The 26,876-nt window shown below is 39.2% G+C and overlaps 1 protein-coding gene across 26 annotated transcripts in view; it reads left to right on the top strand.

The window, feature by feature from the left end:
- KDM4C (lysine demethylase 4C) overlaps positions 1-26,876 on the top strand; it is a 446,017-nt gene that overhangs the window by 1,151 nt on the left and 417,990 nt on the right. The window lies entirely within an intron of this gene.

A 26,876-nucleotide genomic window follows, 5' to 3' on the forward strand; every position in this document is an offset into this window, starting at 1 on the left:
TATCCGTACCTTTTATAGAGTGGTTTTCATTCGTAGATCTCAAAGTGCTTTACAAAGGAAGTAAACGTTGTTATTCCCATTTTACAGATGGGGGAAACTGAGACACAGAGAGCTGAAATGACTTGCCCAAGGTCACCCTGCAGGCCAGTGTCTGAGCCAGGAATAGAATCTGGCTCTCCTGAGTGCTAATTGGTTACTCTATCCACTGGGCCATACTGAATCCCTTACAGGATTGGAACCTTCAGGAAGTGTTTTGGATTCTCTATTATGGGATGTGTTGTGGATTCTATTGCTTTTCATTGTGAAATAGCAATATTTTTATAGAAAAAGATAATTTTTAAAATCAGGCTTGGTAAATGAAACTAGCAGGTGTCAGATAAAAATAATCAATTAGTTTAACAGTGCATAGTATTAGGAGGTGCTGTTTTGACTTGAACTGTGACACTTTTTTTAAAAAAAAGCCATGTAATTTCACAGATTTTTCATGTATGGATTTGAATACAGTTTTCTGACTGTCCTATTCTCTCCATCATATTCTTTGGATTTTTTTTTCAAATGGTGCATTTTTCTGTTCTTGCAGTTTCTGTAAACTATAGGTGCAGTAGTACAATATATACATTTCTTGTTGTTGATATTTCAGTGAAAGTTAACCAATACAAGACCACAGTGACACCTGTGTGATAGTACTAAGCTAAGTGGTTGACAGGAGATTGTAGTTCAGAGGTAGGGTTCCTGTTATCATTGTCAAAAAAAATCATAAGCAAACTTTCAACAGAATGTAGCAAGGGGTTTTCTGTGTAATAACTGCAAAAACTAGAAAGAAAATGATTACTATATTCTGAATTAATAATCATTTTAGGCCCCAGTCCTACAGCTGGCTCTGTGTGGGTACATGGATTCACCTATGCAGAGCAAATTGCACAATTGGGACCTTAAATTCTACATTATCAATCTACTTGAAAGTCAGAAAATAAAGGTGAAATGTTCCTCTCCTCACTAGTTCAAGTAATCCTGTTAGGCTCATTTGGATTACTCACATGAGTGAAATGAGTGGGATTTGATCCTAAATCAGTAAAAGCATCATTGGTGTCAAGGTCTGGTTAAAATTAACATTTTTTATTTTGAACATTTCTGCTAGTTTGTAATGCATTTGAATGAAGATAACTGATCTTGTTTTTTTATGTAAAGAAAAAATTCTTCTTGTTGATTGATTTTCAATGTTTATATCATTTCAGAGACTGAAGGATCCACCTTCGATGTTCTTAAATAAGTAGTTTTAAATGTGTAATTTCTGTCCCTACTTTTAAAAATTAGTTTCTTCCATTATTGCTGCTATCAGGTAGCTGACATAACTATAATTTGTAAGCTGATATATTTTATGCAAAGCAAAGGGTTTGGTAGTGATAGCTTAGTGGCTTGATTAAAAAAAAAAAAAAAAAAGAAACAAAATGGCACAGTGACCTTTTTCTTGGATGCATTTTTTACTAAGATATTGAGTATGATGACATACATATTTGTAAAATTGTTTCTCTGTCAGTGTCTATACTTTGGTAACCAGTAAATGGTTCTACTGCAATAACACAACCCCCAAGTGTAGACAGAAATGTGATTTGCAAAGTTTATTTTCCTTTGCTTAAAATTGGGGTAAACTGAACTGGTGTGATTCATGGCTACCCTTGTCTCCACTTGAATTTGTGCTGGGATAGCTATGCCAGGTGCTGGCCACTGGTGACTGAACTGTGGCTAATCCCTGGTAATAAAACCTATGCTACATAACCGGGATCTGCTTTTTTGGGATGTCTCCCAGGAAATGATTTTAGCTTAATAATAAAGAATGGTAATGATTAAGCCATAATCGGGTCAGATTTAGCATACATTGCACTTAATGGGGAAACATTTAGCCAGTATGAAGAGATGCTAAAATATGAAATTCTAAGATTTGGCCTTCTAAACATAGATTGCAGTGTAAATATTAAAAGAACAAAATGAAGTGTAGTGAGTTAGTTTTTTGTCTTGCGTCTCTGTTTAATACAGTATTTTGTCATTAAGGGTCTGACTTGTTTAAAATTCAGACCCTTAATGACAAAATACTGTATTTAAACATAAATATACAATTACCACAGTTATACATTCAAATCAGTAAATTACGCAGGCAAATGCTAATTATTATTTTAGATGGTTTAAAATGTGTCCTCTTTCAACTGGGGCAGCTGCTTAATTGTACTGTTTCATGTTTCTTTAATGAATTAATTCAAGTTGTCTTCTATTGGGATTTGACTGTACTTCCTGAATCTGATGGTGAACATAGCTTGGTATTAGCTACATGAGGTGGCTAACTGTATTCAAATGTAGTTTAAATAAAAATGATGTTTGAAAACAGTTTTCAGTTTTGGCTGAGGTATATATAGAACTTTAGAGTAGTTAACATTTTTTGTTATAATTTTCTTACTATTTGATTAAAATCTTTGAAGTTCATCTCGATGAAAGCGAATAAGAATTGTTCTTGGGACAACCATAACACTTTTTCGAAAACAAAAATGTAAACAGTATAACAGTGAGGAACTTGTTATTGCTTTTTGGTATTTTTATGTTCATTTCATGTCTACAACAAAACAGTAAACAACTGACAGAAAATAACTCTTTAATATGCTGTTGCATTTTAAAAAAATGCCCCCCCTTCCCTTCCATAGAATCAGAAATTAGCAAGCTTAAATACTGGATATTCTAGAACAAGAACTTAATTAGTTATTCTTGCATATTTCAAACATGCAATAAAGGGATTTTATAAGCAGTTTCATACTGATGGGTCTAAAGTGCACTATAAAACTGTGCTGCTTTTTTGGAGCAGCAAACTATTATGGAGCTCTGTAGGTTTCTTAGATGGTATTACATTTAGAACATAAGAACGGCCATACTGGGTCAGACAAAAGGTCCATCCAGCCCAGTATCCTGTCTACCGACAGTGGCCAATGCCAGGTGCCCCAGAGGGAGTGAACCTAACAGGTAATGATCAAGTGATCTCTCTCCTGCCATCCATCTCCACCCTCTGACAAACAGAGGCTAGGGACACCATTCGTTACCCATCCTGGCTAATAGCCATTAGTGGACTTAACCTTCGTGCATTTATCCAGTTCTCTTTTAAACCCTGTTATAGTCTTAGCCTTCACAACCTCCTCAGGCAAGGAGTTCCACAGGTTGACTGTGCGCTGAGTGAAGAGGAACTTCCTTTTATTTGTTTTAAACCTGCTGCCATTAATTTCATTTGGTGGCCCCTAGTTTTTATATTATGGGAACAAATAAATAACTTTTCCTAATTCACTTTCTCCAAACCACGCATGATTTTATATACCTCTTAATCTCCTCTTTTCCAAGCTGAAAAGTCCTAGTCTCTTTAATCTCTCCTATGGGACCCGTTCCAAACCCCTAATCATTTTAGTTGCCTTTCTCTGAACCTTTTCTAATGCCAGTATATCTTTTTTTGAGATGAGGAGACCACATCTGTACGGAGTATTCAAGATGTGGGTGTACCGTGGATTTATATAAGGGCAATAAGATATTCTCCATCTTATTCTCTATCTCTTTTTTAATGATTCCTAACATCCTATTTGCTTTTTTGACTGCCGCTGCACATTGCGTGGACGTCTTCAGAGAACTATCCACGATGACGCCAAGATCTTTTTCCTGATTAGTTGTAGCTAAATTAGCCCCCACCATATTGTATGTGTAGTTGGGGTTATTTTTTCCAATGTGCATTACTTTACATTTATCCACATGAAATTTCATTTGCCATTTTGTTGCCCAATCACTTAGTTTTGTGAGATCTTTTTGAAGTTCTTCACAGTCTGCTTTGGTCTTAACTATCTTGAGCAGTTTAGTATCATCTGCAAACTTTGTCACCTTGCTGTTTACCCCTTTCTCCAGATCATTTATGAATAAGTAGAATAGGATTGGTCCTAGGACTGACCCCTGGGGAACATCACTAGTTACCGCTCTCCATTCTGAAAATGTACCATTTATTCCTACCCTTTGTTCCCTGTCTTTTAACCAGTTCTCAATCCATAAAAGGATCTTCCCTCTTATCCCATGACAACTTAATTTATATAAGAGCCTTTGGTGAGGGACCTTGTCAAGGCTTTCTGGAAATCTAAGTACACTATGTCCACTGGATCCCCCTTGTCCACGTGTTTTTTGACCCCCTCAAAGAAGTCTGATAGTTTAGTCAGACATGATCTCCCTTTACAGAAACCATGTTGACTTTTGCACAACAATTTTATGTTCTTCTATGTGTCTGACAATTTTATTCTTTACTATTGTTTCAACTAATTTGCCCGGTATTGACGTTAGACTTACCAGTCTGTAATTGCCAGGATTGCCTTTAGAGCCCTTTTTAAATATTGGTGTTACATTAGCTATCTTCCAGTCATTGGGTACAGTAGCTGATTTAAAGGACAGGTTACAAACCATAGTTAATAGTTTCACAATTTCACATTTGAGTTTTTTCCGAAGTCTTGGGTGAATGCCATCTGGTCCCGGTGTCTTGTTACTGCTAAGTTTCTCAATTAATTCCAAAACCACTTCTAGTGACACTTCAGTCTGTGACAATTCCTCAGAATTGTCACCTACAAAAGACAGCTCAGGTTTGGGAATCTACCTAACATCCTCAGCTGTGAAGACTGAAGCAAAGAATTCATTTAGTTTCTCTGTGATGTCTTTATCGTCTTTAAGTGCTTCTTTTGTATCTCGATCGTCCAGGGGCCCCTCTGATTGTTTAGCAGGCTTCCTGCTTCTGATGCACTTAAAAAACATTTTGTTATTACCTTTTGAGGTTTTGGCTAGCTGTTCTTCAAACTTCTTTTTCGCTTTTCTTATTACATTTTTACATTTAATTTGGCAGTGTTTATGCTCCTTTCTATTTACCTCACTAGGATTTGATTTTCACTTTTTAAAAGATGCCTTTTTATCTCTCACTGCTTCTTTTACATGGTTGTTAAGCCACGGTGGCTCTTTTTTAGTTTTTTACTGTGTTTTTTTTTTTGGGGGGGTATACATTTAAGTTGAGCCTCTATTATGGTGTCTTTGAAAAGCATCCATGCAACTTGCTGGGATTTCACTCTTATCACTGTACCTTTTAACTTCTGTTTTACTAACCTCCTCATTTTTGCATAGTTCCCCTTTCTGAAATTAAATGCCACAGTGTTGGGCTGTTCTTCCCCCCCACAGGAATGCTAAATGTTATTATATTATGGTCACTATTGCCAAGCGGTCCTGTTATAGTTATCTCTTGGACCAGATCCTGCACTCCATTCAGGACTAAATCGAGAGTTGTCTCTCCCCTTGTGGGTTCCTGTACCAGCTGCTCCAAGAAGCAGTCATATAAAGTATCGACAAATTTTGTCTCTGTATTTCATCCTGACATGACATGTACCCAGTCAATATGGGGATATTGAAATCCCCCACTATTATCGAGTTCTTTGTTTTGATAGCCTCTCTAATCTCCCTTAGCTTTTCATTGTCACTATCACTGTCCTGGTCAGGTGGTCAGTAATAGGTCCCTACTGTTATAGTCTTATTTGAGCATGGAATTATTATTCATAGAGATTCTATGGAACATGTGGATTCGTTTAACATTTTTATTTCATTTGAGTCTACATTTTCTTTCACGTATAGTGCCACTCCCCCCCTCCCCTGCATGACCTGATCTGTCCTTAGTTTTAGTTGTACTTTCATAGATTTATATATTAATCTAGGCCTTATTTCATTGGTTAAAAGATGTGTAATTATAAATGCGAAATAAAGTCCTGATGCTGCATACTTAAATGCTTAACTTTATACATGAGTAGCTCCAATGACTTCAAAGGAACTTCTCATGTACTTAAAGATAAGAGCATGGATAAAAGAAAAGGAGTACTAGTGGCACCTTAGAGAATAACCAATTTATTTGACCATAAGCTTTCGTGAGCTACAGCTCCCTTCATCAGATGCATTCAGTGGAAAATACAGTGAGGAGATTTATATACACACAGAACGTGAAAAAATGGGTGTTTATCATACACATTGTAAGGAGAGTGATCACTCTCCCTACCCCCCTCCCCCCCCCCCCGCTGGTAATAGCTCATCTTAAGTGATCACTCTCCTTACAATGTGTATGACAACACCCATTTTTTCATGTTCTGTGTGTATATAAATCTCCTCACTGTATTTTCCACTGAATGCATCCGATGAAGTGAGCTGTAGCTCACGAAAGCTTATGCTCAAATAAATTGGTTAGTCTCTAAGGTGCCACTAGTACTCCTTTTCTTTTTGCGAATACAGACTAACACGGCTGCTACTCTGAAACCGAGCATGGATAAGTTTTTGCAGGAGTTGAGCCTAACTTTTGGGTAAAAATAAAGAAACATTCTCAGGTTAAAATAATATTAAAAGCAAATTTTCCTGTCAGTAATTTAAGATGTTAAAATATGAGAGAGTTTGAATTTTGAATGTATTTGTTCAGGTTAAAACAACTGCATAATGCAAAAAATAGAAAGTGAAAGTAAATTTACTTCTCTCTATAGTTCTCATCAGTTTCACTTTCTGGTTCTCAAACACTGGCAGAATGCTACAATTGCAAATCCAAAAACAACTTTTTTAAAAAAAGAAAAGAGAATGAAGTGTAAAAATACAATTAGGAAGGCCAAAAAAGAATTTGAAGAACAAATTCTAGCCAAAGACTCAAAAAGTAATGGCAATTTTTTTTTAAAGTACATCAGTCAGAAACAGGAAGCCTGCCAAACAACCAGTGGGGCCACTGGATGATTGAGATGCTAAAGGAGCACTCACGGACAATAAGGCTGTTGCGGCAAAACTAAATGAATTCTTTGCGTCGGTCTTCACGGTTAAGGATGTGAGGGAGATTCCCAAACTGTTTATTTTTTTTAGGTGACAAATTGAGGTGTCATTAGAGGAAGTTTTGGAACAAATTGATAAACTAAACAGTAATAAGTCACCAGGACCAGATGGTATTCACCCAAGAGTTCTGAAGGAACTCAAATGTGAAATTGCAGAGCTACTAACTGTTGTCTGTAACCTATCATTTAAATCAGCTTCTGTACCAAATGACTGGAGGATAGCTAATGTGATGCCAATTTTTAAAAAAGGCTCCAGATAGGATTGCCAATCTTGGTTGGACATATTCCTGGAGACTTAATCACATGACATAATGTTTAATTAATGATAGAGGTCTATAAAATCATGACTGGTGTGGAAAAAGTTAATAAGGAAGTGTTATTTACTCCTTCTCATTATACAAAAACTAGGGGTCACCAAATGAAATTAATGGGCAGCAGATTTAAAACAAATAAAAGGAAGTATTTCTTCACACAACGCACAGTAAACCTGTGGAACTTTTTGCCAGAGGATATTGTGAAGGCCAAGACTAACAGCGTTCAAAAAAGAACTAGGTAAGTTCATGGAGGATAGATCCATCAATGTCTATTAGCCAGGATGGATAGGGATGGTGTCCCTAGCCTCTGTTTGCAGAAGCTGGGAAGGGCAACAGGGGATGGATCACTTGATGATTGCCTGTTCTGTTCATTCCCTCTGGGGCACCTGGCATTGGCCACTGTTCAAAGACAGGATACTGAGCTAGATGGACCTTTGGTCTGACCCAGTATGGCCGCTCTTATGTAAAAAGAAAATAAAAATTTCTGCCAGTAAAAAGTGAAATCCCATCCCCATCGGGCAAAACAACCGTCAACGTCAGTGTGGCTAGGATTTCACCCAAACTTTTTTTTGGAAATTTCGTTTTCTATCAAAACTTAAAAATAGAGTCTATGACTTGATAGTGTCCATTTTTAAAAGAACCTAGATAATTATTGTAAAAGCACCTGCGGAGAAGGAAAGTAAAGAGACTGACGTTGTGGGAGCGGTGAGGTTCAGTTAATTTTCACCATTTATTTCGTTCATGTAGAAGTGACCTTACAGTGTACTCAAAATTACAAATGTATTCGATATTTTGGAGCCAGATAAATTGTTTATACCCGTGTAGCGGTTAAGAAAAGGTTTTTAAAGTAAAATGCCGAACATGAATTAGAAATTGGGTGGAAATACAGGGAATAAAGCAACAGAAATGAAAGTACGTTTAAGGAATAATTGGATATTTTGTAAAGGGGGGAGGATGGAGTGGCAAAACTAGGAGGTTTATGACAAATCCCAAGAGATTTCGTTTTTAACAATTCTTTTATTCTGTGTTCTGCAATTACAACTCTGCTAAACCCTATTATTAGGGTTGCTTAATATTTCCCTGTACTCCATGTTTCTAGTTTCTTGTAACTTAGACAAACATTAACCTTTTGGGCTGAAACTGTCCAGCTTGGTCTCAGTCTCAAGCTGATTTTTTTAAAAATGTTTAATCAAAAGCAATGTTCTAACTTTTGAGAGTAGGTCAGTGAAAAGGAGATAACATATATATTTTTTTAAATCTTTTTTTATGACAGGTCTAGTGTCCCAGGGATTTTGCGTATGGATTTGAAATTTTGGCAGGGCGATAGTTCCAAGCTCAGATTTTCCTTTTGTTGTCCCCGTGAAAATCCCTCTAAGTTTGACTGAGTTGTGAGCCAGGGAAATTAGTTAAAAGCATGCATGCTCCTGGGCCAGACTGAGCCTCAAGTATCACTTCTAAATAGCTATATGGAGATATAGCTTCAAACCCAACACGGGCAAAATGAATGTAGCTGGTTCTTTTCCCCCCATCAAGATGCCTGTTGGCTTGGGGGATGGAACACTGGGCTCGGACTCAGGAGACCTTTTTTTGGGTCTTGTCTCTTCCATTTATTAGAATAATAATTATTTGTGTTTCTCAACTCTTATTATTGCACAAGACTTTATATCTCTTCACTAGGAGGGAGGCATATATCATTCCTCCCATTTTACAAGAGGAATAACCGAGGACTAGAGAGGTTGCACATGTCCCTTCTAGCAGAAGTTGGAATAGAACCCAGATCTCTAATATGGTGGACCCAAGTCTCTTTCTCTAAAGTACACTACCTTTCAGCAAGAATATGCCAAATCTGTGTGCTTGGCTGTGCTGTAAAATGGGGCCCTTCTTGCATACAAAATGCTTTGAGACCCACTGAGAATTTGCAGTATGTAAATGCAAAGTATAATTAACCCAGGATTCCTAATTCTCAATCCCCTGCTTTAATCACTCCTTTCCCAGAGACAGGAATTCTGCTATCTAACCTTCTAACTGTTTAGCAAAGACCTGCATATGATAGAATTATTTTCTCCATTTTTCTTTCAAAAAGTCCATTTAAAAGCATATTAGGGTGTAAAATTTAGGAAATATCAGAATTAAGCTATACCACGCAACCTAATTCTGCTTCTTTGTGCATATGTATTATGACATAGTCTTTAACTTCAACTCTGATCGTGTATAATTGTTTTCCCACTGCTTCGTTCAGTGCACGGGACGCACAGTGCGTGAGGCAGGGACTGAAGGAAGAGAAAGAAGAGTTTTGTGGTCAAGATTCTGGCCTGGGATCTGTGATAACTGGGTTTTATTCCCGGCTCTGCCGTACACTTCCTACATGATAAATGAAAACTTTTGGACATGATCACTAATTATGTGATTCTCTTTTGTTGGGTGCCCTATTTGAGACTCCAGGGATTGATTTTTTTTGTCTGAAGTTCTCAACACTCTCAATTCCAGTTGAAATTAGTGGGACCTGTGAGATGATCACCTCTGAAAAAATCAAGAATTAAGTTGAGCATTCAGTTACTGAGTGTGATGTTCCTCAAGGTGCAGCCTGTACTGCTGAACTGCTGCGTCCCTTTAGCTCTCCAGCCTAGGATCCCTTTACACTGCTTTGCTAGTGATCAGCAGACCCCTCCAGGCTCTGCTCACTCACAGCCATCAGCATGTAAAGTCACTCCCAGCTGAATATATGAATGCTGCGATATATGGATGGTATGCCCAGCCATCCATGAATAGATACAGGGCGATATCCGCCCTCCCTCAGTCCCAACCTTGCCCCCCCAGAAATGTGCATCTTGTATCGTTCAGTAGCCCCCTGGACCATACAAGATCATGAATTAGTCTCATTCCAACAAATGGAATGAATATGCACCAGCCCTGTTGATCTGAATATAGATTTTCCAAACACTTGAATCAAACACGCTGATTTAGATAAAACAGTAAAAACAAGTTTATTCACGAGAGAGAGAGATTTAAGTGATTTACAAGTGGTAAGGAATAAAAGTCAGTGGTGGTTACAAAAGAAATAAAAAGGTAAACATGCAAGCTAATTCCTAAACTTTACTAAGAAGTTTAAAAACAAAAAGGTTTCTCTACAAAAGCTTGCAACAGTTTGTACTGGTGGGAAAAACCTCCATGCCAGGACCACTCCCCCACTTCAGTGGAGTCTTTCAAGCAGTCTTGCTGCCATGTAGAGAAGAGGGAAGAGAGGTGATGAGGCGGTCACTGCCTCTCCTTTTTATACTCTGACCCTTTGTACTGGAAAAGTCTTTGATGGGTCATGGGATCAGGCAGTTCCATGGTGTACGTGAACTGCCAACTGTCCTTGAAATGAATTGTAAATTTCTTGTTTACAACTCCTCTGCTGGTGAATCTCTGATTAAGCATGTAATGGCCGTTTAGCACTTAACTGGCGTGCTATTGTGCCTTTGTCTTTGAGGAAATGGTCTAAGGGCGTTACCCAGAATTACAATATATTTCAATAACAAACTTATAACAGGGTCTCACAATTTTACGTGCAGTGATGTTACACACATTTCATCAGGATAATAATATTCAGCAGATTTCAGTTTTCAAACAGTACCTCACAAGGCATGCTTTGTACACAATATATCATAACCATATAAAAGTGGGGTATGTGGGTGTACAGGGTGTCACAGTGAGGTACCCAAAATAGGTGGTCACTTACAAGTTTTGGCTTTAATCTTCCTGTGCCTCGGCTCCTCACCTGTAAAATGTGGTATTAATTCTCTAAAGAAGTATTTTGAAGATAAATTCATCAATGTTCCTGAGGCACTCTTATGTACAATGTGGTGGTGAGTGTTATAGAAAAGCTCATGAAGACATTCTTGAAAAAATTCTTATTCAGTGAAAGGTTTAGATGGTGTGCAGTAAATAAGATGAGTCCCCTTTTGAATGGAAAGGATAAAAATAAATATTGACCAGCTGCCTCATTCACTGAGCATTGCCCATCCTGTGTGGTGAGTGAAGTGTCCACGCAGGGGAAAATACATCATGTGATCATATAAGGAAAGACTATATCATAATGCATACTTACAAAAAGGCAGAATTAAGGTTATGTGTGCTACCTGGATTCTGGCCTTTCCTAACTTTTGAATGGTTCACTCTGCAACCTTAAGAATGCTTTTTAATATAGTTTTTTTTGTGTGGAAATAATATTTATTTTGTTTTTCCCTTTTGGTAGGGCTTGAAAAATCCATTCACAATTGGCTAGTAGGCAACTTTTTCCTTAATGATGTGTGGGGAGTAGGGTGTTTGCCAGCGCTTAAAAAATGTACAAGGTACCTACTAGCTACAGGGAGATACAAAAGACAAAGTATACGTGTGTATGGAGTGTCTTTCCATCGGCGATGCTCAGGGCAGTGCCCTGGTGAAAAGGCCAGTCTCTGGGAGAACCATCATGTAAGTGACTTAGCAGAAATAAGACAACAGTAATCAGCAAGAGCAAAACTTTTTCAGCATAAATTAAAGACAAACAACAAGAATTCTCCAATCTGGGGTTCGCTGATCCCTGGATCTAGACCTCTGCCTTTTTATGGGTACTTTTTTCCACATGGCTGACAAGCAGCCATTTTTATAAGTCCTTATCAAATCATGTGTATAAGGGGAGAAGAAAGGAAAGCCAGAGATTATGACCTTTTGCTTACTGAGAACTAGGTGTTGCCTCTGCATCCTGTCACAACCAATGTCTGGCTACGTGGTTCTGATAAATTTCTCACTCCCTCCCCTCCCACCCCCCAACTTTACCTGGTAGAAGGGAGAAGGTGTTTTCTGCATCTTCTCCCTCCTCCTGGGGACTACAAAAGGGATTAGTAAGGAAGATTACTGCTAGTCTATCCCAGAGCCTGCCATCAGAGGCGTAGACTTTCTAATATGCTGGGGGGTGGGGGAGCTCCACCCTTGCCCCCACTCCACCCCTTACCCCAAGGTCTTAAGAACCTAGTAAAAAATAAAAGGAATACTGAAGAATGTTTCTTATGAAAGTAGGGAATTGCTAGCATTAACTTGGGGAGCAGGTGCTGTGTGTGTTTTCCGAACTCTGCTTTGCTAACACACCCAAGTCCTGCTTTTCATTGAGTTCTCCAGCAGATTGTCAATCATGGCAGTTCTGCAATGGCTCTGAGACACAATCAAATTTGACTAAATAAGACAGTGGTGGCCAACCTGAGCCTGAGGAGGAGCCAGAATTTACCAATGTACATTGCCAAAGAGCCGCAGTAATACTTCAGCAGCTCCCCCCACCCCTCCGCTCCGCTCCCAGCGCCTCCCTCCGTGCACCTGCCGATCAGCTGTTTCGTGGCGTGCAGGAGGCTCGGGGGAGGAGTGAGGGCACGACAGGCTCAGGAAAGGGGCGGAATGGGGGCAGGGCCTGTGGCAGAGCCAGGGATTGAGCAGTGACCGCTCCCCCAGCACATTGGAAACTTGGTGCCTGTAGTGCCAGCCCCGGAGTCTGTGCCTATGCAAGAAGCAGCATGTTAACTTCTGAAGAGTGGCCACCCCGATATAAGACATAGCCCAGATCTGCAGAAGTTTATGATTAATGCATTAAACCAGTGCAGAACTCAGCCTGTTCTTTTGGTATGTCATTCAGCAGCTCCATATGTTCAATGCAAGTGGCATACTGTGATGTTTGTAATGACTTTCCTTCTGTAAAGTCCATCCAGTTCTCATAATAAAGGGCAGTCTCTGCTGGTTTTGCCATTTTCCCTTTCTCTTTTTTCTGGCAGTTTTCTCCCATATTGGACAGGAGAAAAAAAAATTGATGTTGTATAAATGGTTCCACAGGAACAGTTGTTTTGATCATCAAAAAATAGAGGAAAATCACCTTGTGTGCAATCTATTATTGCAATAGGTTCTCCAGGCTGAAGTTTTTCCTATTTCAGCTTCTTTCCCAAAGATCAACTCTTCTGAACTGTTGCTAACCTGAATTGGGCACAACAGATAGACAAATAAAATAAAAATGCTCTTGCTTCAGTATTATAGTGTACTCCTCTGACTATGGTTATACGTAATGGAAACAGTAGGGTTTTTTTTGGAGCACAAAAAACAGGTTTTCCATATCAAACATAACATTTGGTAAATTTTTCATCCATAGTGTGGATAAAAATGTTTGCTGTAATAAACACTTTCTAGCATTTTGGGTGCTCTGATTTTGTACAGAGAAAACAATCAAGCATTTCTTGCTATTGAGCTTTGGTATCTGGTAACAGGGTCTGCTTTGCAGCAATGAGTTGTAGAGAAATGTCAGGGAAAATAGGATGGATAAAATATGATTTTCATTTAAATAAGAAATTTAAATAATTTTTCTTTAAATCAAATTTTTATTCACCCTATTTGCTCTAGCCTTCTCTGCAATTAATTGCTACAGGATTTACATACCTCTGTCTCGAGAGTTAAAATCACTCTAACTTAAATACTAATGTCAGGAAAAAGAGAAAAAAAATCACTGGGTTGAAATGGATCAATATTATGGAATGTCATACTTCACCCTCTCCCAACTTCCCAGATAATATAGTCTTCCTAAAACAAAACTTCTAACCTGGGATGAAATGCAGCATGAGAATTTTTCTGTTAAGTATAGGAAAAAGTATAAAAGGAGTGTCAAAGTTATGGTATTTTGAAAATTTACCTGAAATTCAGTTTTTAAAATTAAAAAAAAAATTTTTTTGGCTCATTCTATCTCCAAAACAGCATGGCTTACGAACTCCAATTTAATTTTGTTTTGTTGGCCTTTCTGAGAGGTGTTAACAGAAAGATTTCAATGAGTCAGGCAGGGACACAGGAGACTGGCAAGGCGTGAACATGGAGGCATGGGGAGGATAGAGAGAGACTCGTTCTTGTTAAACTTTAAACGCTTCCAATGTCTAAATATAAAGCTTTAAGAAATTGGGTTCTGATTCTTATTTACCTTAACACGCTTAATTTTTGCCCACTGAAAGGACCTTTTACACTGCCAAGCAGTGTGAGTGGTTCTCAGTGTGAGAATCAGGCCTTTAAAAATTTTCTATGTGGATAGTTGTGTAACTGCTTCTCAAATATCCCATCCAGGAACAGCTCTTTCCTTTCCACCCAACCTGTAATTTTGCTAAAGTCTGCAGCAGGGAGCACTGCTTAGATGGGCCTCATAAAATCTGTCAGAACAGCGCTCTCTCCCTGTGCATCTTGTGTGCCAATCGAGTTTAAAAAGTTGGTGCTCATTTAAAAAACTTGAAGCAGTAATAAAGCAAATAACTTTATTTAAAAAGAATCACATTTGGAAGTGTGTATTAGTGGAATCCAGCTAACAGCCAAAACCATTGTTACATTTCCTCTAGGTTTCAGAGTAGCAGCCGTATTAGTCTGTATTCGCAAAAAGAAAAGGAGTACTTGTGGCACCTTAGAGACTAACCAATTTATTTGAGCATAAGCTTTCGTGAGCTACAGCTCACTTCACTTCATCGGGTGCATCAACTAACCATTGATAACAGGTCCCTAAGGAAAGTAGTGCAGATGCTGAACCCAGTTGGGTACTCCTTCTAAGAGTGGGAAGATGGTATGATTCCATTCCAGAAAACATAAAGGCACAAGGTCTTTTACCTCAGGGGGTGTGTTCAGAGAGACCAGAGAAGGGTTAGAGTTTACCTAGCCCTGTAACCATGAGAGGGTCCACAGGGTCTTCTGTAGTACCAACCACAGGGGCCTTGGGCGGAGATAATGCCATTCTTTTTTCCCACCTCCCACAGACTCCCATGGATTTCCTTATGCCTAATCTATTTGAGTTTGGTGGTAGATTTGCATTATAGCATCTGTTTGTGGAAAATCTTTTCTCTTGGTTACTGTTTAGCTGTAAAGAAAGTATATTAGGACCTCAGAAAATCCTAAAACCCAACATATTGGAATTTATCATGCCTTTTGGGAGAAATATATTACAAAGTTGTGCTCTTTTTAATTAGTAGTAATGGAGTAAAGGCACTTTGTGGAGAGGAAAGTCATGTCATTAAGGAGGAACATAGTTATTTTTTTATATTAATTTTGCAGGAAAGCTTTCAGTTTTATTTTTACCCTGTTACTTTATTACATCAGTCAGCTGATGTACTAGATTTTTTGAAGGTATGGGAAACTCACAGTATCTCCAGGTTGTCCAATAAATAAATAAGGCCTAATTTGGAAATACTGTGGGGGAAAAAAAAAGTTCACATAATTGTTGGCCTTGTCAAAAAAGATCAAGTGCCAAAAGTATGAAGTGTATCAGAGATGTACAGTCTGGTCACAACAAGGAAGCAACATTTCTGAAAAATGTGCTGTTGATGGTAATATACTTTTGAACACCAGGTTCTTTCATATAGTGTTAGTTTCACAGCAAGTTTCTTATGGCCATCGCCGCACGTGGTCATGTGACATCCATATGCTAAATACAGCTATTTCTTATGTAAAAATTTGAGCAGTAGGGAAGTATTTTATTTGTCTTTTGATGCAGTTTAGCAGCTGGAAACAGGGAAGAGAAGATAGAACCTTGTGACTTGTCAGTTTCCCATGTACCACTTAGAGTTAGAAGACTAATGTGACTGAAAGATACTGTTGTACTCGACCAGCTTGATATATTGGATCTATCATTTAGTGGTATTTCATTTGTAAGAAGAAAACATACAAGAGGATTGCCAGAAAGGCTGTCATGTTGATGTCTAAATAAATATAATCATATTTTTAAGAGGGCTGTCAAACAATTAAAAATAATTGCAATTAATCATGAGATTAAAAAAATTAATAGCAATTAATTGCAGTTTTAATTGCACTGTTAAACAACAATAGAATACCAATTTAAATTTATTATAAATATTTGTGGAAGTTTTTCTACATTTTCAAAGGTATTTATTTCAATTGCAACAAAGACACAGTGTAGAGTGCTCACTTTATATTATTATTTTTTATTACAAATATTTGCACTGTAAAAAAGGACAATCTACAAGCCCAAGCATGAAGGGGTATACAAATGTTTAGCATAGCTGGCTTGATTAATACCTTGCAACCTTGCTACAACAGTGCCATGTGAATGCCTGTTCTCACTTTCAGGTGACATTGTAAATAAGAAGAGGGCAGCATTATCTCCCATAAATGTAAATAAACTTGTTTGTCTTAGCGATTGGCTGAATAAGAAGTAGGACTGAGTGGACTTGTAGGCTCTACGGTTTTACATTGTTTTTGTTTTTGAGTGCAATTATGTTAAAAAAAATTCTACATTTGTAAGTTGCACTTTCATGATTAAAAAAAAAACTTTGCACTACAGCAGGAGCTCTCAGCCTTTTTCTTGCTGAGGCCCGCCTCAACATACTATAAAAATGCCAGGGCCTAGTGTGTGTGGGGGGACCTCTGGGCATAGGCATAGTTTTACTTCTGTTCCTAGAGGGGTGGGGGGCAAGGGCTGGTGGGGCTCGAGCCAGCTCCGCACAGCAGGGTCCAGGGAGGGAGCACCCCCCTAACTCACTCAGGAGGCCACCCAGCCTGTCTGAGTTGTAGGGGGACACAACCAAAAAATATAATTCAAAGGGGGGACTCAGTTAAGAAGTTTGAAAACCGCTCAGGGTGCAGGGAGAGGGGTAGCTAGGGTCTGTGTGCTGGTACAGGGGTAGCTCAGGGTGCAGGCAGGGGGTAGATAGGGCTGTGTGCAGGCAGGGGGGTAGCTCAGGATGTAGGAAGGGGATAGCTAAGGGCTGTGTGAAGTGAGGGGGAGTAGCCCAGGGTGCAGGGGGGTAACTAGGGGCTGTGTGCAGGCAGAGAAGTAGCTCAGGGTGCAGGCAATGGGTAGGTAGGGACTGTGTACAGGTTGGGGGGAGGCTCCAGGTGCGGCTTTCAGCTTTGGGTCGGGGCGGGAGGCTGGGGCTCCTGGCTTCAGCCCCCCGTTGCTCCTGGTTTGGTGGGGTGGGAGGAGGTTTACTGGCTTCCTCCCCGAAGCCGGGAGCGGCATGGGGCTGGAGTGCCTGCTGGCTTCAGCCCTGCGCTGCTCCTGGCTTGGGGACAGCAGGTGGGGTAGGGGCGCTGCCTTCATCCCCGCGCCGCTCCTGGCTTCAGCGCTGAGGCTCGGGGCACCAGGTTTCAGCCCTCGGGCTCCATGGCCCCCCTGAACCACTGCATTACAGTATTTGTAAGAGGTAAATTGAAAAATACTATTTCTTTGTTTATCTTTTTTACAGAGCAAATATATATACTTAAAAAATAATAATGTAAAGTGAACACTGTACACTGTATTCTGGGTTGTAATTGAAATCAATACATTTGAAAATGTAGAAAACATCAAAATATTTATAATTTAATTTGGTAAATTCTATTATTTTTAATAGTGTGATTAAAACTGCAATTGTGATTAAGTTTTTTAATCAAGTTAATTTGTTTTGAGTTAAATGCTTGAGTTAACTGTGATTGATTGACAATCCTAATTTTTAAATAACATACTTTTTTTTTTTTTTTTTTTTTTTACTGTTTGTATATTGTATCCCAGTATACAATTTAGACCTAGTTCAGCATGCTATTTGTGCTACCAGCATTATTAGACTGGTAGCTCTGGCAATGAACCTTCTCTGAAATTTCAGGGGTGGGTTTGGTTGTTCAGAGCTAAAGTTTTCAGCAGTATTTATGTAGCAGGGCACTCACAGTAAAGTTAATGAGTTCCACATGTAAGTCTGCATGGGGAAAAAAAAATCCCTCTTAAAGTTAGGTGTAGGAAGAAAAAATAAAAATGATTACTTTTGATTTTTTTTTTCTTTTCTTGCCCATTTCCAAAATCATCTGTTTTAAAATGTCTTTTCACGCTATTAGTAAAAGGTGTAGAGGAATAATGTTTATGGGTTTAATTCTGCTCATGTTGAAATCAATTAACTTTCATGGATCATTTGTAAATTGTTTTTTAAAAATATTATTTTTCCAATCAAGATAAGGAAATCAAACCTGAAAATAAGTTTGCTGCCTATTCAAATTTTTACAAACAAAAATTGAGAAATGCTCAAATAGTCTAAAATGCATTTTTTAAAGCAATTTTGGATCTGTATTTCTATTTAGCCATGTAGGTCAACCACTAAAACCCCATACATTCAGATTTTATATTAAAATTCCTGATTGAATCTTTGTATATCAGAGTAAGAGTAAAATAATTTTAGACCTTAACATTTTTAGGAATGTGCAAACTTTTTAACTGACAGCTATTACATTTCTGATGGGTGTCAACCAAACCATGATATTTATTTTAGAAGGAGTTTACATTTTTTAAAAGAAAATATTTGAAGATTTAACAAGATCAAATATGTATGTGTGGCAGCCAAATACAATAAATAGTGACTTTTAGAATTCCTAATCAGTTCATAAGTTCTGGTTTTACTGTTTCAAAGTCAGGTGCACAGACTTCATGCACTTAATTTTCATGCGAGCATTTAGTTCCATAATTAAAAATTTTCAAAAAAATGTTGAAGTTGTTTCCATTTTGCAGAGTTTAAGATGGACCCGTTTTTTCCAATTTTTGGCAGAATTGTTCATGTTAATCAACATTTTAAATCAAAATCATTTGGACCAACTCTGTTCACAAATCTGTATTTATATGCCTCCCTCTGTGCATGGAAGAACTTCCTGTTTTCTGTCTGCCAGTTCCAGTCCCACTTCTCTCCTTCCTATCCCTTCCCACCCCAAATTAATACTTTCTTGGGCTATGTCTACTCCACAGCGGCACAGCTGCACCAGTGCTTCTGGTGAAGATGCTCTAAGCCGACAGGAGAGAGCTCTTCTGTCAACTTAATTCCTGCCTCCACGAGAGGTGGTAGCCATATCAGTGAGAGAAGCTCTCCCCCCACATAGCGCTGTCCACACTGGTGCTTAGATTGGTATAATTTAGGTTGCTCAGGATTGTGGATTATTCACACCCCTGAGTGAAGTAAGTTATACCAAAATCATTTGTGGTGTAGACGTAGCCTTTGTAAACTCCCAGCCATAATTGCTGTTCTGTTGTCATATGTGCCCTGCAAACATCAGTAATAAGGAGAAGATGGAAAGAAGATGGGGAAACTGCTACTAAATAATCTGAGAGCTATATGAATTGAAGTGATGGTTTGCTAAGAGCCATTGTCTCTGTCTCTCATGCCTTCCTTCCTTTTCTCATCCACTCTGGAATTTACTGCTTTGTAGTGTGGCTAATTTAGATTGTAAAATATTTAGCACATAAACCATTTTGTGTGTCCTTGGGTGTTAAGTGCTGTAGATGTAATGATGAAATCATCTGGATCTCATTAACAAAACTGTGGTGTCATTATGGTATTGCTATGAAAGCTGCAGCTTAATCTTTGCCTCGCAGTACACTAGCTGGTGGCTGTGTGTGTGGAGCATGGCAGCAGTGGTGGGCCAGGCTCTCTCTATTTTTGCATGTCTTGCACAGTGCTCTCTCAAATCCAGAAGCCAAGCCCAGCCTCACGTACCCATGAAAGGAAAATTGCAACTGATAGCATTTTGGGAAGAGTGCTGACTTCCAGACTTGCATAGGGTAGGCAGCAAAATTCTACGGATGTGCTGGTGGAAGCTGGGATGAGAGTAGCAATCAGTTCATTGTACCGAAGGGGAGAGAGAAAAGTGATAGACCCTAGAGAAGAAATGGGGGAGCTTGGAAGAAAGTGGGGGAGAGGGAATATTGTGAGGGGGTAATCTTTTTCTGGAGTTCAAGATTATAGGTTTTGTGCAACTTAAATTCCAGAATAAACTGTTCAGTGGTATCACTGTTGTTCATTCAACTTAATAGGGCACATGACAGATGTTAGGTGACATTGGTGTCTGGTGCATTATGTGCAGTTTGTTTTAAAATGACTGTCAAAATCGATTTCCAAATTTGAGTTTTACTAAGTTAACTTTTGAAGTCATATTATCCTGTTTTGGTTTCCAAAACGCAAAACAAGTTACCATGGGGGGGAGGGGAAAGCTGTGATTAGCAAAACAAAACGGTTGCACCAGTAGATGCTATTTAATAGCTTGACAGCTTTGAGTGTGTGGCAAAGGAGTGTGCATAACAAAAGGTGATCCTCCTGGCTCCCTTTGTTAGAGAGAAATCACAGCTGGCTCACAGTAATTTGGACAAGTGAGATTCAGGTAACTATGGCTGAATGTAGAGGCCCTTTCTTTTTGTTATGATATAAAAAAAGAAATGTAACTGTAGATTCTTCTCTTGCTCTGTTTTTCATGACTGATGAATGTATGTGTGTGATTAAGTGCACAATATGGTACACTTCTGTTCTAAGATATAAGTAATTATCCTCATTTAACAGGCTGGACCCTGATTTTTGTCAAGAAATTCAGTTATTACTGTGTTTCCCTTCCCTCTTTTTTTTTTCTTTGGCAGTTTCCCTTTAGTTTGATATAGGCAGATTTCATCACCTGTTTAATTTGCTAATTAATATATGTATCAACATGAAGCAAATCACTTAAAAAAAAACTCAAAAAGAAAAGGAGTACTTGTGGCACCTTAGAGACTAACAAATTTATTTCAGCATAAGCTTTCGTGAGCTACAGCTCACTTCATCGGATGCATTCAGTGGAAAATACAGTGGGGAGATTAAAATACACAGAGAACGTGAAACAATGGGTGTTACCATACACACTGTAAGGTGAGCTATTACCAGCAGGAGATCGGAGGGGGCGGGGAACTTTTTGAAGTGATAATCAAGGTGGGCCATTTCCAGCACTTTACAAGAACAGTAGGAGGGGAAGTAAACAAGGGGAAATAGTTTTACTTTGTGTAATGACCCATCCACTCCCAGTCTTTATTCAAGCCTAAGTTAATTGTATCCAGTTTGCAAATTAATTCCTATTCAGCAGTCTCTCCTTGAAGTCTGTTTTTGAAGATTTTTTTGTTGAAGAATTGCCACTTTTAGGTCTGTAATCGAGTGACCAAAGAGACTGAAGTGTTCTCCGACTGGTTTTTGAATGTTACAATTCTTGACGTTTGATTTGTGTCCATTTCTTCTTTTACGTAGAGACTGTCTGGTTTGGCCAATGAACATGGCAGAGGGGCATTGCTGGCACATGATGGCATATATCACATTGGTAGATGTGCAAGTGAACGAGCCTCTGATAGTGTGGCTGATGTGATTCGGTCCTATGATAGTGTCCCCTGAATAGATATGTGGACACAGTTGGCAACAGGCTTTGTTGCAAGGATAGGTTCCTGAGTTAGTGGTTCTGTTGTGTGGTGTGTGGTTGCTGGTGAGTATTTGCTTCAGGTTGGGGGCTGTCTGTAAGCAAGGACTGGCCTGTCTCCCAAGATCTGTGAGAGTGATGGGTCGTCCTTCAGGATAGGCTGTAGATCCTTGATGATGCGTTGGAGAGGTTTTAGTTGGGGGCTGAAGGTGACGGCTAGTGGTGTTGTTATTTTCTTTGTTGGGCCTGTCCTGTAGTAGGTAACTTCTGGATCCTCTTCTGGCTCTGTCAATTTGTTTCTTCACTTCAGCAGGTGGGTATTGTAGTTGTAAGAATGCTTGATAGAGATCTTGTAGGTGTTTGTCTCTGTCTGAGGGGTTGGAGCAAATGCGGTTGTGTTGTAGAGCTTGGCTGTAGATAATAGATCGTGTGGTGTGGTCTGGATGAAAACTGGAGACATGTAGTAGGCATAGCGGTCGGTAGGTTTCCGGTATTGAGTGGTGTTTATGTGACCATCGCTTATTAGCACCGTAGTGTCCAGGAAGTGGATCTCTTGTGTGGACTGGTCCAGGCTGAGGTTGATGGTGGGATGGAAATTGTTGAAATCATGGTGGAATTCCTCAAGGGCAGCTTTTCCATGGGTCCAGATGATGTCATCAATGTAGCACATGTAGAGTAGGGGCATTAGGGGACAAGAGCTGAGGAAGCGTTGTTGTATGTCAGCCATAAAAATGTTGGGATAGTATAGGTCCATGCGGGTACCCATAGCAGTGCCACTGATTTGAAGGTATACATTGTCCCCAAATGTGCAATAGTTACGGGTGAGGACAAAGGCACAAAGTTCAGCAATGAGGTTTGCCATGACATTATCGGGGATATTGTTCCTGACATCTTTGTGTGGAATGTTGGTGTAGAGGGCTTCTACAGCCATAGTGGCTAAGATGGTGTTTTCAGGAAGATCACCGATGGATTGTAGTTTCCTCAGGAAGTCAGTGGTGTGTGATTATCACTACAAAAGGTTTTTTCCGCCCCTGCTCTCCAGCTGGTAATAGCTCAGCTTACCTGATCACTCTCGTTACAGTGTGCATGGTAACACCCATTGTTTCATGTTCTCTGTTTATATAAATCTACCCACTGTATTTTCCACTGAATGCATCCGATGAAGTGAGCTGTAGCTCACGAAAGCTTGTGCTCAAATACATTTGTTGGTTGCTAAGGTGCCACAAGTACTCCTTTTCTTTTTGCGGATACAGACTAACCCGGCTGCTACTCTGAAACCTAAAAAAACTCAGTCTGTCAGTCCTGTACACACCAGTTACTTCTGCACTCAAACAGGGTGACTTTGTAAAAACACACACACAAAAATTCCCACTGCCAGCAAAACAGGTGAAAGATCATTTTTGTATCTTAGATTATGTTAAAATTGGTAGTATTCACCCTAAAATTTTTTTCTTCTTGCTTTGGATGAATGTTTGTTTCAAGTGCTGTAGTTAATATCGACATTTTAAAATATTCATCATTAGGCTTCAGAGTCAACATTTTGAGCTTAATGTGAGCAGCTCATACTTCCTTGAGCTATCATTTCAGGCTGTCCCTAGACAGGCGAACATTGCTTTATTGATTTACTCTTGGCTGAAGTTTTGAAGATTTCCTTTGCAACTACAAGGGCTAGAAACTTCTTAAGTTTAGATTCTGGACCACAATTATTCAGTAACTCAAAAATTATCAGCAGTTGTGGAGCAAATTTACATGCTTGCATAATCACACTATACGTGGCGCTCTTGTATGTGATTTTTAAGGCTCAAAGTATGGGCAATCATTGGAGCATCAAAGTTGGCAGACAAACTTCACAGTTAGTTGAAGCATGGCAATTGTTAGCTTGAGGCTCAGTCTGAATGAGAGAACCAAATCTTTATGCTTTCCTATTGCTTGTCAAAAACCTTCCATGTCTTTGTTATGGAAATCGTTACGATACTTGGATTTGAGTGTAGCCATCTCACTAACATTGCCTAAGAGTACCTGTAAAAGTAGGCGACATTCTGGTCTTTGCAGATGGGGCAACAAAGGTTCCGTTGCAGTTTAATATTCGTGATGGATAAAAATAACAATTTAAAGACAGTTTGTTTAAATCATGAGTTACAAAAAGAGATTTTATTTACATATGCTAGTTCTTTACTGTCTTTCCATTTTGTAGTCTTAAATTGTTAAAGTGGATGTGTTGTACTTGTTTTCTTAATTGTTAATAGACTTTCAGATTTTACATAGAGATTTTTTTCTATTAAATTGGCCTACTCTGTGGCATACGTATGTCAGTAACTGGTGTTAACTTCTGTTCATTTTGTTTTGCTTTACCAACATAGTTGTTCCAGTAAAAGCCATACAGTAGATATGTTATACTGGTACAAGGTGCTTTTTACCAGGATAGCTTATTTTGCTTTGCCAAACAAGTGTAAGCTATAGTGGTATAAGTGCATCTATACTAGGGAGATTTTGACACGTTAACTATGCTGGCAAAGCCTGAAACTAAGAAGTCACTCCACTCTGGCTGTAAAGCAGTTAAATAATTCATAAATCATAAAATGAGCATGTTAGCGGGCTTATTCCTTCACCCACTTACTTCCCTGGTCCTTTTCGCATGAACAGAGAGCAACAATACCCGAAGTCCAAAGGTGCAAACAATTCGATGTTTATTGGGGTGAACTTCCAGCAAGCACGATTCCAGTTTCCTTCCTTAGTGTCCTCCTTCCCAGCTCTGACACCACAGAGCCTTACACCTGTGTCCCTGTTCCCATTCCTGCCCTTAGCCAAACATGATTCCAGTTCCCCCCCCATTTCTCCCCCCCACACTCACTTTCTGACTGACTGCAGACTATATAGTAAAACTTGAGTTCTTCTTAGCTATACCTTAACCAATCATTTTACTGAAATTTAACTAATTAACTAATATATTGAGTTATTTGTGAGATAAATTGAGATTATGTAAATGAAAACTGTTGGATTATGCACACACTCAAGGAGGTAGTTATGTTTCCATTACCTGTGTTATGAGTGCTTGCTTGTGCAACTGAAACATCTTATTAACACATTTGTTTATGTGCAATACTGTATATAATTTAGCTGAAATAGATGCTCTACTGCAGTGGTTCTCAATTCTGGTCCACCGCTTGTTCAGGGAAAGTCCCTGGCGGGCTGGGTCGGTTTGTTTACCTGCCACGTCTGCAAGTTCGGCCGTCGCGGCTCCCATTGGCTACGGTTTGCTGCTCCAGGCCAGTGGGGGCTGTGGGAAGGGTGGCCAGCACGTCCCTCGGCCCGCGCCGCTTTCTGCAGCCCCCATTGGCCTGGAGCGGTGAGCTATGGCCAGTTGGAGCTGCGATCGGCCGAACCTGCGGACGTGGCAGGTAAACAAACCGACCCAACCCGCCAGGAGCTTTCCCTGAACAAGCGGTGGACCAGAGTTGAGAACCACTGCTCTACTCACTAAGTGTACTTAGATGAAGTTGCATATTTGACTACTCTAGAGTGAGACAGCAAATAATTACCTGGCAAACTCCAGCTCTTCCTAATTTAGTTTATTACAAAACTCATTTCAGGCTGATACCTCAGTAGGAGGGTTTGGGGCAATGCTTAGTCAACAGATAAATGAACAAGAAGAAGCTATACTTTATAGTAGCAGAAAAGTCTTTTTCCATATAGAAGGAAAAAATTGCAATGATTTTTAAAATGTATAGCTGTAAAATAACATATGAAGTCATTTGTGCTTTTTTGTATAAGTTGAAGGAAAACAACTGTTTAACAGTATACAGGAATGCTATACAACAATCTAGGATAGGATGTAATGAATTTATGGGTGTGGCTACGCTGCAGTAAAACACCTGCGGCTGGCCCATGTCAGTTGACTCGGGCTTATGGAACTCTGGCTGTATGGCTATACAATTGCAGTGCAGACAGTCAGGGCTGGAGCCCAGGCTCTGGGACCCTCCCCTCTTGTGAGCCCAAACATCTACGCAATTTAAAGCCGCATAGCCAGAGACCCATGAGCCTGAGTCAGCTGACAGGGCCCAGCTGCGGATTTTTCATTGCCTGTAGACATATCGTATATGTTACACTGAAGTTACTAGTTATTATTAGGGCTGTCGATTTAATCACAGTTAACTCATGCGATTAACTCAAAGTAATCACAATTAATTGCAGTTTTAATCGCACTGTTAAACAATAGAATACCAATTGAAATTTATTAAATATTTTGGATGTTTTTGTACATTTTCATATATATATTGTATTCTGTGTTGTAATTGAAATCAAAGTGTATATATTTTTATTACAAATATTTGCACTGTAAAAATGACAAACAAAAGAAATAGTATTTTTCAATTCACCTCATACAAGTACTGTAGTGCAATCTCTTTGTCCTGAAAGTGCAATTTACAAATGTGGATTTTTTTGGGGGGGTAACATAACTGCACTCAAAAACAAAACAATGTAAAACTTCAGAGCCTACAAGTCCACTCAGCCCTCCCTACTTCTTCTTCATCCAATTGCTAAGACAAACAAGTTTGTGTACATTTACAGGAGATAATACTGCCCTTGTCTTGCTTTCTGGTGACACTGTAAATAGGAACAGGCATTTTCATGGCACTTTTGTAGATGGCATTGCAAGGTATTTACCTGCCAGATATGCTAAACATTTGTATGCCCCTTCACACTTCGGCCACCATTCTAGAGGACGTGCTTCCATGCTGATGACGCTCGTTAAAAAAATAATGTGTTAATTAAATTTGTGATTGAACTTTTTGGGGGAGAATTGTATGTATGCTCTGTTTTACCTGCATTCTGCCATATATTTCATGTTATAGCAGTCTTGGATGATGACTCAACACATGTGGTTCATTCTAAGAACACTTTCACTGCAGGTTTGACAAAACACAAAGAAGATACCAATGTGAGATTTCTAAAAATGGCTACAGCACTTGACCCAAGGTTTAAGAATCTGAAGTGCATTCCAAAATTTGAGAGGGACGAGGTATGGAGCAGAAGTCTTTAAAAGAGCAGTACTCCGCAGCCAAAACTACAGAACCTGAACCACCAAAAAAGAAAATCAACCTTCTGCTGGTGCTCTCTGACTCAGATAATGAAAATGAACATGCATTGGTCTGCACTGCTTTGGATTGTTATCGAGTAGAACCCATCATCAGCATGGATGCATGTCCCCTACAGTGGTGGTTGAAGCATGAGGGGACATAAGAATCTTTAGCAAATCTGGCGAGTAAATATCTTGAGATGCTAGCTATAACAGTGCCATGAAAACGCCAGTTCTCATTTTCAGGTGACATTGTAAACTAGAAGCGGGCAGCATTATCTCCTACAAATGTACGCAAACTTGTTTGTCGGAGGGATTGGCTGAACAAGAAGTAGGACTGAGTGGATTTGCAGGCTCTAAAATTTTAGAATGTTTTATTTTTGAATGCAGGTTTTTTGTACATAATTC

Source organism: Chelonia mydas, chromosome 5 (assembly GCF_015237465.2).
Source record: "Chelonia mydas isolate rCheMyd1 chromosome 5, rCheMyd1.pri.v2, whole genome shotgun sequence".
Classification (NCBI taxonomy): Eukaryota; Metazoa; Chordata; order Testudines; family Cheloniidae; genus Chelonia; species Chelonia mydas.